The sequence below is a fragment of the Thermobia domestica genome, chromosome 3 (genome assembly GCF_964235325.1).
Source record: "Thermobia domestica chromosome 3, izTheDome1.hap1.1, whole genome shotgun sequence".
Lineage (NCBI taxonomy): Eukaryota > Metazoa > Arthropoda > Insecta > Zygentoma > Lepismatidae > Thermobia > Thermobia domestica.
The window spans coordinates 38,287,477-38,307,688 of NC_137456.1; the positions used below are offsets into that span (position 1 = coordinate 38,287,477).

The window sequence follows — 20,212 nt, forward strand, 5'->3', positions numbered from 1 at the left end:
CATACTCCGTACACCTGTGGAAGATCATTTTTTTTAAATCCGAACCATGTATAAACATATACGAAAGTGATCCTAATGAAAGGTCTCGTGAAGTGTCCCAGTGTTGGATAAATAACTTGAAATTATTCGACTAATAAATTTGGAAATAGACCGTCTAAGAGGAGAAACTTCCTCTAGTGAAAGTTATTTTCTCGAAATCCCTAGATGGGTATAGACGTAGCAGTGTGCGATTGCAGATATAAACTGTTACCAGTTACAAACCAAATATAGACGACGAATGGTTTTGTAAACCAATAGATATATATATATACATATAGAGATATATATAAATGACCACAAACTAAGTTAAATGGAGCGAAACGTTTTGGACACTACGACTAGTGCGTGAGTTGTGATTTGGACGCTCGAAATTATTAATATTTTAATATCTCGACGTGAGGTAGAGACTCATATAAGTTCTAATACACCAAAAGGTTTTTTCTTCTTTCCTCTTTGTCCAATTTTTTTTTTAAGTGAAATAAGTGTCTTATTTGCGTATGTCGCAAATCATAATTTGTTTTAGCATGCCTAACATATGATACATGTAATTACTTTTTTTTATTTTCTTTTTCATTTGTCAATATGATTGAATATATAAAAATTTACTAAAATTTAATACTATGTACTCTATTAATATATAACCAAGAACTTGTGCTTTTAATATTTTTTTTTCATAATTATTTGTTTGTCTTCTCTTTTCACTATGAATGTAATAAACTATTTGTACCCCTGTAGCTAGTTGATTTTCCTTTAAACATATATACACTGTCCTGAGTGAGTGAGCGTGTGAATGCATGATAGATTTAATATAAGTAATTTTAGTGATATCATTTGTCATATTAACATCTGTAATATATGTGTCATGTTTTAATATATGTGTTAAGGTAAATAACCTAGGTCATGAAGGACCGCTACTAATGGTTTAAATCGGCTCGAGGAGTGAAGCAAAAATAGCAGGATAAGCCTAAATACGACATCTTTCTTCCAGGAAGTTGAGACTTCGATTGATACGACACATAAATTTATATTGAGTTTATAAGTTTGATTTTTTTTTTTCTTGGCTAATTCATATGTGTGGTCGATCCTAGAGGACAGAGTTCAGATGCTGGATAGTTATCAATCACTGGTTGGAATAACTTTACAAAGAATTAAACTTCACTTTTCTCATTTCCAGGTCTAGGCCTGGGCAACCCCACGATCGTGGTGCCTGGAGCTAGGTCTGGGTGGTATGAGGGAACATGTGTCAATTCTAAAGCATTCCAAAATTGATTAGTCGTTAATAACATTTAGAATGATTCATATTTCAAGGACTTTCCCAACTTCTTGCTATATTTCCGGAATTATCCAGTAATCTGTTTTCTTATTAAAATACCCTATTTCTTTTCTTTCTTCTTTTCCTACCTCCTTCTCTTACCCTTCTATTTTCTTCTCTTTCTTTCCTATTTCTAAATGAAAGAAAACGGAGTCATGATTGAGAGTAGTCGCTATTGGCACGGTCAATAAGTTGTTTCGATGAGTTTTCTTCGGGAGTCCGATATGGAATAATTAACAATAACAAAAGGTTTATTGGAAGTTACTCTATTGGAAAATAATCTGGATTTCAATCAGTAAGTGATCTTTCGTAATCGTCCTCGTTAAAGAAAATTAATTTTTAGCGACTCCTCTACATTAGCTCTTTTATCTTCGTTAATTTTTTAAGTTTTCTTTCATGGTTGTAGAGGTCTCAGGTTCGCTCCTAATCCAAGTGATTTTGTGATAGACAACATCTAGGATTTAGGATTTAGATTTCTGGGCTTTCGGCATTTATGGCTATTTAGCTCTGACGTATAAGAGATGACGTCCCTCGGCGATCACACTAGCCGAAGAAAGGGAAAGAAGAAAGGATTGGGGAAGGAAGGGAGCAGCCTGAGACCTATAAATTAGGTAACATCCCGGTATTTGCCTGGTATGAATGAGGAAATCCCAGGAAAACCTCAATCAGGATGGCTGGCCTGAAAAAGCTTTTTACACCTTTTCGACCTAGTGGTCCCACCGAGAATCGAACCCGGGACCGCTCGCACAAAAGGCAAGAGCGTTAGCGACTATACTACGCGAGGCCACTGATGGACAACATTGGTCCATGGTTTTTCTTGAGGGTTCTCCTCTTTTTTACCACCAATTATTTCATTAATCATTGCACAGTGGTAGAACTTTCGTTACTGTACGTGAAGTCCCTGGTTCAATTCCAGCTCTAGCCAAACTGAGCTTCGTGGTGGACAAACGCCATGCGAATGGGTTTTCACGAGATTCTCCCATTTCCTCCCCTATTGTTTCATTTATTACCAACATCAACCGTCTCCCTTAACCTCGGTGCATAATCGTAGAACGTTAAACTAAAATAAATAACTTTTAATAATCATTCATCTCCTCTAGCATAAAGGGCACAATATTTGGATGTTAATTAAAAAAGATATTTTAAAAATTTACAATTTGTCTTCACTAGAGATGGGAACTGTTCTTTTCACAACTAGAATTAATTTACGTGTGTGTGCTTAACACAAGGTGGCTGTCCGCTCGGTAAACGCACCGGGAACCAACTGACCGAACGTTGACAGAAGAGATCGACCACCTTAAGAATGCATGAGCTCTTCTCTCTTCCCTTCCGCCCTTTGCGTTAACAGGGAAAGGGCTTTTTTCTCTCTTCTGTTGGCTCTCGTCCAATTGGTCACCGAACCTAGCGTCAGTGGACACGGCCAACAAGCCGCAGCAATTCAGTCAAAAGCAGGTGGAAGCGAGATCGAGTTCCCTCGGAGTTCCTCTCTCACACAGACACACAAAATGGTTGACAATGTGCCAGCGACACAAGAGAAAAAGTTTGCTGGCTTCCTGATAAAGAAACTTGTATCATTGTATTGTTGATGTCAAATCCATAACTAAATATTCTTAACAAGAAATAATTATGGAGATCGTCTTTCATTTGTTACATTTTGGCGACGACATCTAGGATCTATTCCCGCTAAAATATTCCTAAAATATTTTGACAAAGAACATATATATATATATATATATATATATATATATATATATATTGTGCTCTCTGTAGCAGAAGTTGGTGCGCTTACCTTTTATATTTAGGGGGCTGCGGTGGCTCAGTGGCAAAGCGCTCACCTCTGGTGCATGGGGTCCTTGGTTCGTTCCTAGCTTGCGCCAAGTGAGCTTTGTGGTGGAAAAACACCGTGTGTGTGGGTTTTCTCAAGGTTCTCCCATTTCCTCCCACTTTCTTCAATTCTACCATTTCATTCATTTCTCATCATCATAGTCTCCTTTAGCCTAGCCAGCATAACCGTAGGACGTAAAACTTGAAGATTAAAAGATTTCTTTCGTGGTTAGGATTCTGGGTTCGATTTTCCTACAGAATTTTCAATGTTGGCTCAGCATCTTGAGGAGTTGCGAGGAGTTATTTGATATGAGAACTAGTAAGTTATACTCCAAAACATCAGAAGTAATGTCATTAGTACTCAATGGGCTGACCATCAGCATTATCCAGTAAAATAAGCGCCATATGGCCAGCAACTTATTATTTGTAAACCGTAGGAGAATATAGTGTTAGCTTGCTTTATTAAAATATCCGTTTAGAAGTATTTCTAAGTCATTTTTTAATTCTCTGTAATTAGCGTAGTAATATTTATTAGACACGTAACAGAAAGAATTGTTAATGGTAACGGAATCGAAAATGTTTTGGATTCCAGTTCCGGTTACTTGTGTCGGGATAATATACATTTAGACATTATAATTTGGGAACATCGTTAGCTCAAGATTGTTACAAGCTGAAAACGATAGTGAGCAACTGTGAAATGGTAATTCGAAGGAACTACCTACAACGTTTATTTATTTATTTATTTATTGTCAATACAAAAGGCTATAACCCAATTACAATGTCGAAAATTACATAATTATATAATTACATATTCATAACGGCATTTCTAAATTTTTAGGCGACATATCACATATATCCAATTCATTGTTATTTACACACATTCTATTATACATAGCTGTTGCTCTCCAGATTGGTGATTTTATCATTATATTAGTTCTTGATTTTTTTACAGTAATAGAGACAAGCGTTTTTATGTATTTTTAATGAAGGAACATGAAAATTAAATGAAGAAACTAAGTCAGGTGAGTCCAAAATATTTTGAGTTACTTTCTGAATAAATAATAAGTCAATCATATGACATCTTTGTTTTTGTGTTGGAAAATGTTGGAAGTTAGTTACTAAACTTATATCTCTTTTAATTTCGTTTCCACTTCAATATCCGTTTCGGTTCCAGAACCAGAACCAATTTTCTCAGAAAATCAAATTCGGTTCCGATTTCAGATATTGGTTTTCCGGGAAAACTCCTTTCGATGACAAGTAGTCAGAAACTGTTTCTATCAGAATATCACTTTTGGTTCCAAGCCGTGAATCGTCTTTTCGGAAAAATTGATTCTAGTTCCAGTTCTGGATCCGGAACCGAAACGCAGTTGAATTTATTTACCCCTATGTTTCGTTACTGTATCAGTTCAAATCAAATAAATCAATGACGGTTGCTGACAAAATCTATTATTATTTTTTATTTTTGCCTAGAATAGTGTACTTTATTTAGAGAGTTGAAAACATGCATTCTTCATTTTATAAATGTTCACTTTTTACTTGAATGGCCATTCTGTGTAGGTATGTAAGCGTACGCGGCGTTTTACAATTGTGCAAAGTAAACTCTATAGCTCCGTTATTTTAAAAGATATTGATTTCAAACAAAAACCATTTGAAAGAAACACTAATTTATTATATTTTATTTTATGTACAGTGTACATTTAATCCTTTAAAAAATTGTTCAATGTTAAGTTTGAAAAATGGAAATGATTATTTTTATATTTTAAAAATTCAAAGAAAACTATAGGAATCGCCCTTGTTTTATTTATTTTTTTGAGATTCGTGTACTTCCTGAGAATCTCATATTATTATTATTATTATTATTATTATTATTATTATTATTATTATTATTATTATTATTATTATTATTAGCCTTAAAACATTGCGAATTTCGAAAATCGACTATGTTCAATCTGAAATATCTCAAAAGCCTCATATGATCGTTTATAAAGCATGTGATTTCTTTTTAATCAATTCAATGCTATGATTTCTATCGAATTAGCCAGTATATATGGAAATACGATATTAGGGTCTAATTATTGGTGAGCAAACTATTTATATTTAAGAATTATTTTCCAAAGGCAAAGCATTAGAATAAAATATTAAGTTATTTTACTCTTACATGAATTCTACTATTTCATAATAGAATAGATAAATATGAATTTTCAACAGATACTCACGTATTGCAGACATGTTTGTATATTTTGACAATGAATCCTAGACGCAGAAAAGTACTTACCTGAAAAGAGAGAAAAATAATTATCAATTTAGACAAGAATAATCAACTTATTTTTACTAAATGATAACTTAACTAGGTAAGATATTTACTCCTATACATGTATGATAATCAATACAGTAATATATTTGTACACGAATATACCAATATATGAGAATATTATATATTGAATATAAGTATGTACGCAATTTTGATATGCAATGAATAAATGCATAACAATAATAACATAATGTTCTTTAAGATAATGATTATAATAAACCCCTAAGCAAGAATTAAGACTCCTCAAAGAGAGTCGTAGGTATGCGTCGGTAAAAGAAAAATAGAGAAAAAAAGACAGCTTTTTGGAGTCAAAGAAAACAATTGCATAGTATTCCTAATTTGCCACAAAGATAGTTAAAATCAGATATAATTTTATTATAGCGTAGTGCAAAGCGCCGACTCGGGATATCATATCACAGTCGGATTTTAATAATATTAATGTAAGAATAGATTAAGACTTGATTTTTGCACTTGATAAGTGATTACTTTTCACGATTTAGACAAAAACATATTTTCACGAATATAGATAATGTTCAACGAACTTTGAAAAGAAGTTCGTTACTGGATTATCTACGCGTGTGTGTATTAATTGCGAATTTTTAATTTTGAGCCCTCCATTTGATACAGAATCAAAAACTATCTGAGAAAATGATGGAACTTTTCGTCTCAATCTTACCATTCCCGAAATATTGGCCAAAAAAGTTCCTATTTGAGAAGATTTAAAGAGCCATATTTCAGGAACCGTAGGTCATAGAGAGATAATATTTTGCGAATTTTTCAATTTTAAGCGTTTTTCTTCGTAAAACAACATATCGTAGAACGTTTGAACAGAACTTGTAAACAAAACATGTGGAAAAAAATTTAGTGCCTAAGGAAATTATAAATGGATAGATATATTAGAAGAATTGTTTTATGAGTATAATAATAAAGTACGTAGAATAATTAGTATAAAGTCTGTAGAAATTAATAAGAAAAAAATATTTTTTAAGTTCGTTGTGGCAATGCTCGTGGAGCATTCTCAACTGATTTACTATTGAGTAGACTTAGAGCGTTCAAATATAAGATAACTAAGACATAATCTACTATGACAAACAATCTCCTAGGATAGAGACTATTAAGTATTTAATAATTACGATAACTTGAACGGTACCGGACCTATGACAAATATCTATAATTACTATGATTGACATTGACACATTATTAGATATTGATTGAAGCAAGTACTAGAATATGAATATTCTATGTATTTCTTGATATTTAAGCCAAATAATCAATTAAAATAGTGACTAATTTATAGACAAAATAGATCAAAATAGGATATCCAATAGTTAATATTCCATCTTATTTATAACAATATATTTGTAACTTTTACAGGATTCTAGTTATACACACTATATTTGCAACTATTATTTTATCTACTAGACACTAGTAAATAATATATTATTTTTATAGCAGTAAGTATTAGATTAAGACAGAACAAGTGATATGATTTTCTTAAAAAATATTTTACGAAAAAAGGCCTCATCTTCTATGATTTATCTATTTTCTACGAACAGATTTAGCTTTTTATCTATTATTCAATAGTACATTTATCTAAATAATTTTAAAAATTTGATGGTAAATATCAATTGCATTTGTTGAGAGGGGACAGAGCACTTAACGCCACACTTCACTCATTTCAATATTCTCCACACTCACATTTTTTAACACTTGAATATTAAACGCAACACACATTTTTACAATAATAACACCTATACTTAATCTTATGCACTGGATTGAGAATTTGTATTAAGATATCTTTCACTGCCAATAGATTTATGCCATAGAGTGAAAAGACTACTGGTACATACCACAATTAATTTGTTTCCGCACAAACTGGCTACGGAGATGTTACTATCTTCAAGTGCAGTGGAATGATACTACCACTGATACCAAATACATATTTAAATTGGTATTTTAGTATTGTGTGTTTTGTGCTAATTTTATCTATTTTTCAAGTAAGTAGTCCTTTTCAGTGTTTATACACTATTGAAATACGATCCTACTTATAGTGTTAATCGATTTTTAAAACTATTATTGGATAATCAAATTCGCTATTATATAGTGTGAGTAGCGGCCCTCGAAAAGATATGTGTTAACATATTTTATATATTTTATTGGGTACATAAAAATTTGAAACATAGTTAAAATGTAATAACTTTGACAAATACATAAAGTGGATATGTCTTTTAAGCTCAGAAACCAAAAGTAAATTTAAGGTTAAGATTAGTTAGGGTAGCGTTTTATTTCGTTTATTGGGTGTATTAGGTATAATACCTAAAACTTTAAGCGTATAATTTCTGTTCACGCTGTTGCAGCATGAAAAATAGTGGTTGTGAATATTTTTCACCATTGAGAGTAGGTATATTTTTACTTGCGTTATATATTTTTTTTATTTCTGACATATTTTCATGTATGAAAAATTATTTCAAGATATTTTCACCCAACCTTGTGAGTGTAAGGGTATTTTTCGAGCAAAATTTTTAAGACTCAGTATTGGTGTTTCGCTGTCTGTGTTTTGAATATTGGTGTTTTGATTGTCGATATTTTAATAGACACCTGTAAATTCGACAATTTATGGGCTAGAGTATCATGAGTGTATACTTGAAACGTAAAATATCATATGAAGTTGCGGCCCTATCCACATAGAAATTTCTGATACGGCCCTATAGTTTAAAGAAGTTGGCCATCACTGTTTTATATTATTCAGTTGCAAGCATTGCACGGTACGACTTAGCAAGTAATTTTTGCAGACTTTGCAGAAACAACTTGAGTGAAGACCAAAAAATAAGTATTTTCAAGAACAAGGTTATGTTTTACACATTTGTTTACGAGACAGCATTCTTTAAGACAGATACACAAGAACAAAAAGAACAAATATTTCTCTGTTCTTACGATTTTGATCAAACTTAGCATACGCTTTCCTCAAGAGCCTGAGTTACTAAAATAATACTAAATTTACCATTTTACTTTTGCTTGTTTTTCATAAGTGAAAGGAGATAATGAAACGCAACTTACCACAATCATAGATAATGCTATTCTACAACAGAAAATATGAACCTGAAGAATTTTTAGTGTTGCCATCCATAGAAATTACAGTCTTGCCAGAATAAAAATTCCTCCAAAATCTAAGTTAAGTCAGCGACTAGAGGAACGAACTAAACTGTACTTGATTACGTATCATGTTGTTTTGGTATCCTTGAACTACTTTTTAAATAACATTATTATTTAATTTTAATAACTGTGTTAAAACTATTTTGTTTAATACAAACTAAATACAAATATTATTTAAAAAGTAGTTCACAAAAATTAAATCATTTCAACAATAAGTATCTCCTAACTCAAAATTCAAGTGGACAAAGGAACATGACATTCTTTTGAAAAGGCTAGTATTTTAAGTAGATCAGGCTAGTAGCTAAAGGCTAGTATTTAGCAAAATGAAACTATATGTGTTTACAAAGTTATTAACTTAAATACGAGTATTTTTTTCTATAACCAGTGGTAAAGAAAAACTTATTTTATACATAAACCCCTTCACTTACGGCAGCCACCGGGGTGTCTTGTAGTATCTTCAACTTATGATTTTAGGAAACCTCATTTGTTCATGGCGACTTCGAGAGGTCTAGTTTGAGTTAAAAAATCTCCTTTACTTCAAGATAGCCTCCAGGAATTTTAAAAAAAGGTACAGCCCTTTCGTTTAATGCAATCTCCAAAGTTATTATAAGTTAACAATTATATGCTATTATAAGTTAACAATTAGGAATTAACTAATACCTCCATCTTCTTGAATTTTACCTTTCTAAACCCTTTTGGTGGCTCGTTTTCCTTTAGTTCCCATCATATTGTTCTCCGTACCTTCCTGTTTTTATGTATCATCTACTACTTATAAATATGTGCTCACGCTGTAATGTAAAAATCCTTACAATATATATATATATATTATACGAAAAGTTCGAAAAGCGGTCATCTCCATTCAAGCTAATTTGAGAAGAGTGACAAACAAAACTCAATTAGTTAACATGCATCTGATATATAGGTCTGTTGTCATTTTCGGACCGTAGACTGACATTTGTCTACTTTCCAAAAATGAAAATAACCATATATGTCAGATACATATTGATTCATTTAGTTTTGCTTTAAATTTGCTTCGATGGAGATGACCAGTTTTCGAACTTAACGATTCATATACAGGGTGACACAATTTTAATCTTTCCACGGAAATATCTCGAAAACGGTTGAACATAAACGAACCGAACAAAAACTCAAATAGGAAATGTCATGGGGCACATCGGATGACGTTGTCGTGGTGTCCACCAGGGCCGTCCTTCAAGGTTCCCAGGGTAACTTCGAAATTTTAATGGAACATGGGCGAGTGACACCTCGTTCGACAGGGCTTTAAAAACTAAATACTGTTGTGGCTAACGATTTTTCATATCGGTCACCGTATTCAAAAGGCAGCCAAAACATGGTGCCTCTATCAGATAAAATGTCCAATACCACTAATACGAAAACGGTTAAACATAAATGAAACGAACAAAAAATAAAATAGGAAATGCCATGGAGCATATCGAATGGTATTGTCGCGGTGCCTGGCCAGGGCCGCTCTTCGTGGGGAGGCAGAGCCCAACTTGAAAATTTTAAATGGAAAATGGGACGAGTGATACCTCGTTCCATAGAACTTTAAAAGCTAAAGAGTACTGTGGTAAAAGATTGTTCATATGGGTCACTGTTTTCAGAATTACCACCGAGACATGGTACCTGTATCAGATAAAACGTCCATTGCCCATAGAATGAAAACGCTTAAAGATAAATGAATAAAACACAAATTTAAGTAGTAAATCACAGAGGGTATTTGAGAATGTTGCAACAGAGAAAAAGATTATTAAAGTAAAAGTGCCATAATGCAAAGTAGGAAATCTAATTTCTAGAAAATTATCTTCTCCAACCTCCCTCCGCAAGTGGATGAAGCGGGAAGGGACAGTGAAATTTCAAATGAGAACCTTAGGTTCTGCAAATTGAATCTACGAAACAAAATTACCTGAAATGTGTTTTTATAAAGGATAGATGTCTCTGTAATGAGAAAACGTAGATAAAATTCGTGTTAAATGATATCTTCCATTTTTCCACAGGCAATGATTTGACGCAAAAATGAATCAACTGAAATTCGATTTTCGAACATTGCAGTTTTTAGAACAATGTGTTCAAACGATGGTTTTGTTCTTTGTACGCACGATATTGGTTCGATTCTTTTCCTTCTGTGTTTTCTTGCATGTCATGTTCAGAGCTTTCTCTTTGTGAGTCTCCTTATCTCTCACGTCCGTTTCTTTTTCTTCGTGTGTCTCCTCGCCTGTCACGTACTATCAAAATAACGGAATTTATCTTACAGTTTGTTCAATGACATCTCCATTTGCCAGTATACATAAATTCGGCGAAAATGCATAACAATTTGTACTAAAACGTTACGTGGAATTTGAGCACAAGCTAGTCGAATTCGCTCCATCATATCTTCCCTAGTTCTTGGTTCGCGTTCATATACAAAATTCTTCAAATATCCCCACAGACAAAAATCTGGTGACGATAAATCTGGGGATCGTGCAGGCCATAGTATAGGTCCGTTTCTCACAATCCATTTTCCATTATATCGTGTGTGCAAATACTTCGCTATTCTTGACGCAGAGTGAGATGCCGCTTCATCTAATTGCACCCACATCCTCTCTCTTGTCTTTAGGTCCACCTACTTAAGTAGCAATGGCAAATGATGTTGGAAGAATTCCAGAAAAAAAAATTACCAGTCACATTTCCATCGAAAAAATGTGGACCAATGAGGTAACCATTGACAATACCACACCACACATTAACAATCCAACGATGTTGAGCATCTACTGGCCTATGTCAACGACGGTTGACACCTGACCAGTAGTGACAATTATGCCTATTGAGTTCACCAGTATTTCGAAATATTTCTTCGTCAGAAAACATGACATATATTTTAAAAAATAAAAAAACTGGAACATTCCAAACGGCGTAACATGTCTGCAGTAAGGGCTTGAGTTAAAGTGATATGATATGCACAATATTTAACCTTTTCCAGGAGTCTAAGGGCAGTTGTTCTAAGTATCCCTATTTCCCTTTCAATTTGTCGGCCAGTAATATGAGAATTGTTATGAATTGTGCTAACATTGATGTCATTCGTGCATCATCATTATAATTGCGTGCGGACTTTTCAACGCGTCAGGCGGCCCTCACGGGCTCTTAATTCAATATTTCGGATAACTGTATGCCTCGGTGGCCGTCGATTAGGATATCGGGATTGATACAAAACAGCTGCTTGACGATAATTTTTGGGACATTCACCCTAAATTAGGAGCATATCGACAATTTTGTTTGGAGTGTAATCAGTCATATTTATTCTTTTCCGACAATTTGTTAAAGAAAGTCAATAAAATGAAAGTAAGTTGTAATAATAATAATACGTAGAGATAGCAAGAAAAATGTCACTCATTTACATTTGTAACCAATCTAAGTGAAGTCGGAAAGATATGAGTAATTCCCTAAGAATTAGAGTCCCTCCATTTTGAATACGATGACTGATATGAAAAATCTTTTGCCACAACGCTGTTTAGTGTTTAAAGATCTATCGAACGAGGTATCACTTGTCCCATGTTTCTATTTAAAATTTTAAAGTTGGGCCCTGGGCCCCCATGAAGAGCGACCCTGAGCGGCACCACGAAAACACCATTCGATGTACCCTATGGCATTTCCTATTTAAGTATTTGTTAGGTTCATTTATTTTCAACCGTTTTCGAGATATTGAGATAAAATGGGCCACCCTATATATATATATATATATATATATATATATATATATATATATATATATATATATATATATATATATATATATATATGGCATATACTAAACCTGAAATAATGATGCTACTGATTTCAACACGTTGGAAGTTTGTACACACAAATAATGTGATAATATTTTTAAAAGTCCGTGACATGGTTGCTGAAAACTTATCTCATTTTAACGAAACTGAGTGCATGTGTGTGTGTGTGTTTTGTTTTTTTTTAAAAAAAGGATTACTGAAAATCTCTGTTGCTTGAAGCTGAAATCGATCAGAAATGAGAGGTGAATTCAACATTTAATAGTTGCTTCGCAACGAAGAAAGTTACTTTTTTTTTTTTTTTGTGGTATAAAATAAACCCAGCAGATATCAGTCGACAAACAACAATTACGTCACATATGACGTTATAAATAAATGGACATTTAGCGTTTACGTCATCAGCTACAAAGCAAGCTATGTCAGTGGGCTTTGACCTCTTTTTTTTTCCTTTTCTTTACCTTCATTCACTAGGTTCTATCAACATCTGCTGATGAGGATGCTGCTAGTTACTCTGGGGTTGAAGCAAAGAGGTCACCATAGCAACCTGAGAGGGATGACGAGATGGGTCAGGGATCTTTTGACCTGGGCACGAGTTGAACGCTCTCCGTTCAACGACCCCTTCTTCCATTGATCTAAAAGAAAGGATTTCTTTGGTTGTTGTCTCTCTGCATATTGCATAATGAGGTCATCTCTATTGATGAAATGAAATTCAGATAATCTAATTTGACACCTTTCGAAGACCGCGAAAGGCTCTTCGGAAATAATAATGATAAAAAAAGTGCTTACAGGTTGTGAATCGTAGTCTTGCTTCCAGCTTTTTTTTTTCTTCAAAAGATTTTTGCTTTCTAGATTAATATCTCTTCCACCATTTCTGTTTTTAATTGAATTACGAAAACTTTCTCTGTGTGAACTGTGATAGCATTTTGTTTCAACGAAATTCTCTGTGCGACAGAGCAAAGGTTTCTCTTTATTAAATTTTCTTTTCTATTGTTTCATGGTAGGAAATATACCGCCATTAAGTACGATAAATGTGTTCATCTCCACAGTTCTGACATGATGAACATGTAATTCAGAATTTCCAGAACTGTTTTGCATGCTACAAAGAAAAAATATTTATTCACTTTATTAAATGGCTATAAGAGAAGGGACCAGATAAGATATGTAATACATCTCTAATCTACAATTTTAGCAGCATTATTTGCATCTCGTGAAAGGAAATACCTAGGTACAATTTCTAGTTTAATTTCCTACAATTATGCCCTGTTTGCTAAGGAAGACGGATGATCAGTGGCAGATCTAGCCCAGGGCCGAAGGGGGGGGGGGCGGCTGGGGCCAACCATTTTGAATGACAAAAATAATTCAAGCTATTATTTACATAGTTTTGAAATTTTGTAGTAAACTTACCATATACCTATCGTAGTCTGCGTTATGGTTGCCCCCCCCCCCAGCTTTTACCTTCCAGACCCGCCTCTGAGGATGATACTTGAAAGTGAATGATTACGAAACAATTGATAGAATGACAATGTGGGAGGAAACGAAAAAACCCAGAGAAAATCCACGGACACGATGTTTTCACCACAAATTCACAGGGCTGGGGATCAAACCAGGGACCTGTAGCACCACAAATGAGCGCTCGACTACTGAGCCCTGGTGCCCCTGTGCACTTCCTGTTCTTGTATTTGTGTTACTTATTCGATTGCTAGTGCCAGCGAAACCTCCATTATCCAATGTTCTAGGTACGTATAACTTAAAACCATAATGTCTGTGTATCTTTAAGAAAATTCCATACCTATAGTTACTTATTTTCTTCTACACAGTTAAGTTACTTAAACAAAAGGAAAAATGAATTGAAATCTTTGAGTTTTACGTCCCACGATTTTGCCGGCTAGGCTAAATGAAATAAACGGTAATGATGAGAAATTAATGAAATGGTGGAATGAAGAAAGTGGGAGGGAACGGGAGAACCACGAGGAAAACCACGCACACGGTGTTTGTCCACCACAAAGTTCACTTGGCGCGAGCTGGGATCCAACTAGAAACCACATGCACCAGAGGTGACCGCTCTACTACTGAGCCACCACGGCCCCATTAAACAAAAGAAGTCTGTGCCCTCCCACTGGTCTAGTAGCTAGCGTGCGCTCGCACCTTTGATGCACAAGGTCCTGGGTTTGATTGATATTGGGAAAGAATTGAATGCATTATGGTGGTTCGTGTTCCACCTTAAACACTAGGGGGTCGCGGTGGCTCAGTGGTAGAGCGTTCACCTTCGGTGCTTGGGTCCGTGCTTCAATCCCAGCTCGCGCCGTGTGGACTTTGTGGTGGACAAACACCATGCTTGTGGGTTTTCTCGGAGTTCTCCCGTTTCCTCCCACTTTCTACATTCCACCATTTCATTCATTTTTCATCAGCCTTGGCGAAAAAGATCATAAACTTCAGCAATCAGAGAAAAGAAAAAAAACAAGAAAGAAATATGAGACCCACCAAAATTTTAAGTAGAGAATTGCATTAGAAGAAGCAGAAAAAAAACAAAAAAAGAAAGAGAGTATAAAGAGAGTTTAACAATTTCATGAGTAATAATAAAATTACATAAGTGAAGGCAACAACTGAGGACGCACTCAAAGGGTGTCACCGAGTCCAGATCCCACCGAACTTCCTAACTCAACATATATTTGTACACTTTCTCAGTAAAACTATACTTAGGGAGATGATTGATGTGGCATGAAAATTTAATCTTACACTTCATCTGTCTACTCTCTTATAAAAACAATCTAGTTCTATATTTTTTTTCGAAAACTTAGGTCGAGGTACTGTATTTTACAAATATATGTGAAAGTATTTTACAGTTACAGTTACAGTTATCGTCTTTTCGGGTGCAGAGCAATGACCATTAAATACTACATAGACGTAGTGGCTCGTAGCATGGGCGTCTCTGGCGGGGGAAACGAGGGGGATGCGTCCCCTCCAATATTTTGGAGTACAAAATATTCAATATCTTTTTTCTTATTTAATTTACTTACTAACGACAGAATAATATATAAATAATAATCATTACATTTATTTGGAATATAATATTCAAGCTGCGAAACAATTATAACAGTGTTCTTAATATACCTTAGGGGGTCCGTGAAGGTAAGCAGAAAGGCAACAAATGGAATCGAAGATAATAAACAAGTTAGGGTAGGTAGTACCATTTAAATCACTTTCTTTGATGTCCCCCCAAATTTTATATGCCAGAGACGCCAGTGGTTTGTAGTATTGGATCTCCCTAAAGATTGGGCCCTCCCAACAAAATTTCTGGGTGCGTGCCTACCAACAACTATTTGATAATGCCAACTTTCTAAGTACCTTAACTTATTCATCTATCATAGTAAGGAGCGATCACTTCTGTGGCGGTATGAAGAAATGAAGAAGACAATTTCTTCGCAAGATGTGCTCAATCCAATTGGCCTTCCTACTAAGGCTGCTGGCTCCTCTTCTCTCCTATCCGTTTTAAAACATCTTCGTTTGTTACTCTCTCTCTGTCAATTTCATCTTCTCCATCTTCCTCCAACACCTCATTTCAAAGCTCTCTAAATATTTCTTTCGTAACTTCCATAATGTTTAAGTCTCTGAACCATACAGTCCAATACACCATATATAGCACTTGACCAACTTCTTCCTTAGTTCACGGAATGTATATAATGATTGGAAAAAAACTTTCTGTTTAACATTCCACGATTATGCCCTTTAAACTGAGAGAGACGGATGCTTAAGACAAGAAACGATGATGGAACAGTTGGTGGAATGAGAGAGGAGGAGGAAACGGGAGTAGCCCGAGAAAAACTACTGACATGTTATTGTCCACCACAAATTTGCTTGGCCGGGATTCGAACCAGGAACCCCATACACCAGACGTAAGAGCTCTATTACTGCCCCCTTACATAACCTTACATAATGATAGAGACCTATTCACAATATAGTTATGAATTTTTCTGCACAAATGTGTAAACTTTATGTTCATGATTTATTGTGTTTGCAAATGTAGAACAGAGATGATTAAGTTGGATATTATGAATATATTTACACTGAAAGAAAAGAAGGATGACATTTTTGAAGGCATTTGCTGACACACGACAAGACACTATATCCGGAACGCCAACCTAACGGAATATTTAAGCAGTGCCGTTTTCACTACATTATCGGGTTTTATGATGCTATGTCACGTCTTTGTCTTGGTCCTCTTTCTTTTCGCCACACTATTTTCCTCCTTTTTATCTTTCTTTTCGCTTCCAACAAATATTACCATCAATTCTCGATTATTCTAGACTTTACTCTCTTCACTGGCTTAACGTAGAACATTTTCCTTTCAGTGTTGCCAGCTAATACAGTGTCCATTTAAAAAGAGTTAGTACTAATGCAGATTGACAATTTTCAACAGCAAATTACATTTGTCCAATAACAATGTTCAATCTGTTGCTTTACGGTGAACAGTGGGTTTAGGGCGCAAGTTGTGCCCATGAGAACATTTGGGAGGACATAATGTTTCTTTGAAAATAGCACAACCAAACTAAAGAATGGTAAATTTTGGGAAAGAAAGGCACAATTTGGGGGATCAAAATGGTAAATTTCGGAGAAGAAAAGCACATTTGGGGGCTAAGAATGGTAAATTTTGGAGAAGAAAATACATTTGGGGTTAGAATGGTAAACTTCGGGGAGGAAGAGCACTTTTGTGGGTCCGAATGGTAAATTCCGGGGATAAAAGGTACATTTGTGGGATTAGAATGGTAAATTTCAGGGAAGAAAGCATTTGGGGTCAGGATAGTAAATTCCGGGGAAGAAAGGTACATTTTGAGGGTCACACTAGTGAATTTCGGAGAAGAAAGGAACATTCGTGGAGTCAGAATAGTAAATTTCGGGGAAGAAAAGTACATTTAGAGGATCAGAATGATAAATTCCGGGGAAGGAAGGTACATTTGTGGGGTTTGGAATAGTACAGTTCGGGAAAGAAAGCTACATTTGGAGGTCAGAATAGTAAATTTCGGTGAAGAAAGGTACATTTTCAGAGGCAGAATAATAAATTTAGGGGAAGAAAGGTACATTTTCGTATCAGAATGGTAAATTGCAGGGAAGAAAGACATTTGTGGAGTCAGAATAGTAAATTTGGGGAAGAAAGGTACATTTTGAGGGGTCAGAATAGTAAATTTCAGGGAAGAGAGGCACATTTAGGGGTTCAGAAAGGAAATTTAGGGTAAAAAGGCACACATAGGGAAACAGAATCGTAAATTTTGGAGGATGAATAGGCACATTTAGGGGTCAGAATAGTAAATTTCGGGAAAAAAGGGGTCAGAATAGTAAATTTCGGGGAAAAAAGTTACATCTGGGGGATAGACGAGTAATTTTCTGGTAAGAAAGTTAAATGTAGGAAATCCGAATAGTAAATTTCGCAGAAGAAAGGCACATTTGGGGGATCAGAATGATATATTTCGGGGAAGAAAGATACGTTTGGGGGTTAGATTGTTAACTTTCTGGGAGGTGAGGCACATTTGGAGGGCAGAATGGTAAATTTGGAGAGTAAGAATGGTAAAATTGGATGCAAGAAGAGTAAATTTGGAAAAGGTAAATTTTGAGGGCCAGAATAGTAAATTTCAAGGAAGAAAGGAAAATTTGAGAGGTCAGATTGATAAATTTCGGGCAAGAAAGGCGCATTTGGGAAGTCAGGATGGTAAATTTGGGAGCAAGAAAATTACATTAAATATACATACAATTAAATTTGAAAAAATTATGTAAAATTAAATTTGAGAATGAAAGGTGAATTTGGGGGGTAAGATTGGTAAATTTGGGGGTTGTGTCACGGCGGAGTTTGTTCCTTTATTTGCCTAAATACCTTAGCCATTAGTCTCTATCGTGGCTTGGGAAAACAATTCAAATGCAGACATCCTAACCAATCTTCGCAATCCAATTAATTTCCAGTTTCCGGAAAAAGTAAATGCAACATACAAACTTCGTGATAATTTCCAGTATCACGAGTTGACAACCCTGCAAAGTAGCAGCTGTGCTCGTAGCCGAATGGTTGGTGTGGTATGCGAAGAGCAGGAAGCTTATGAACCCTCAAGTTGAGAACAGGCGTATTAACGAGGGAGATATTCGTTTGTTTTTAGTAGCAATGTCGAAATTACATGCAGAATGTGTTAGGGTGAAAGTGACAAAGAATGGGAGGGTCGTGTCTATACCTTTTGGATAGCTTTTGCACAAGGGAAGGCCGGAGCGCTAATCAATAAAAAGGGAAGCTATGGTCTTCCCTGGAATATTCCCAGTGGAAGTTTGGGACCAAAACATTTAATTACTTTTTTTATTTTATTCAATTGTTAATTTACAATAAAAATTAGTTTTCCCCACTCTTTCTATTTTATTTTTAGAATATTTTTCTTAAAAAAAAGTCAAAATATTCTCCTCTTAACACTTTCAACGAACTTAAAATTTCGTTACTGAATTTTCTATATCTGAGTGTGTGTGTGTGTGTGTGTGTTATTTGCGAATTTTGCAATTTTAAGCCCTCCATTCGTTAAAGCATCGAAAGCTACCTGAGAAAGTGATGGAATTTTTCGCGTCACTCTTACCGTTCCCGAGATATTGGCCAAAAAATTTCCGATTTCAGAAGATTTAAAGAGCCATATCTCGGGAACCATACGTCATAAAGAAATCATATTGGTGTTGATCAATACCTAAGAGGATGGTGAACATTTTGGTACCAAATAGTAACCGGTGGCCACTGGCCACCTGGTGACCGTTCTCCAGATATTGGCTTAAAAAAAGTTCGGATTTCGAGAGATTTAAGGAGCCATATCTCAAGAACTGTAAGTCTCTGAGAGATGGTATTTTGGTAAGTATTCAATTTTAAGCATGTGTCTTCGTAAGCAACATATCGTAGAACGTTTCAAGAGAACTCTTAAACAAAACATGTGTGGAAAACTCAAGGAAATTATAAGTGGATACATATATTACAAAAATTGTTTAATGAGTATAATAATAAAATACATAGAACAATTGGTATCAAGCCTGTAGAAGTTAATAAGAAAAATTAATTCTTTTGTAGTTCGTTCTGGTAATGTTCTTGGAGCATTCTCAACTGGTTCTTTATAATTTTCTATTTAAATATCATAGATATTGCTAATAGATTGAACATATCATGGCAGGCTGGGGATGGTGGCATAGTCATGCAATACAGCTCTATAGAAGACGAATTATTGTGGTGGGGAACGGCCTACTTTGAGGGTTGATCTTACATAATGGCCTGTGCATAGAACAACTGCATCGAATTCAAATCCCGCCAACTTTAATAGAAGATCGTTCATAACCTTGGTATTGTATAACGACCCTTAACCGTGGGACGTAAAACTCAAAGATTTCATTTCATTTTGTATAACGACCCAAAACACAAAACCTCAACTCAATTCTACACCTTTCTAGCTAAAGCATTTGTTATCATTTACTATAGTGCTATAATAGGAACATATGAATGGTAAGTAAAAATTGGCCGGATGCTAAGAAACGAAACGACATCGTCACTTTTAAAATATTGAAGTTAAGGGTCTTTCCGCTTCGCTCTTCACATTGTTTCATATTTTTTGGATCAAAAGATCCAATATATTTCAGTCAAAAATTTTATTGTAGGTCTTATTTCTGGAGGACTACATATAGTTTAGCCAAATCCAAACTATCGCTTAAACTCAGTATGATGTGCTTATTCAGTTATATATATATATATATATATATATATATATATATATATATATATAAAGGAAAACTCAATTTAGGGGC

General features: G+C 34.8%; 1 protein-coding gene and 1 pseudogene across 1 annotated transcript in view; both read right to left on the reverse strand.

The window, feature by feature from the left end:
• Positions 1-20,212, reverse strand: part of LOC145680298 (uncharacterized) — a 505,146-nt gene that overhangs the window by 197,213 nt on the left and 287,721 nt on the right. The gene's annotated exons all lie outside the window — the stretch shown is intronic.
• LOC145681314 (uncharacterized) lies at positions 9,651-11,504 on the reverse strand (annotated as a pseudogene).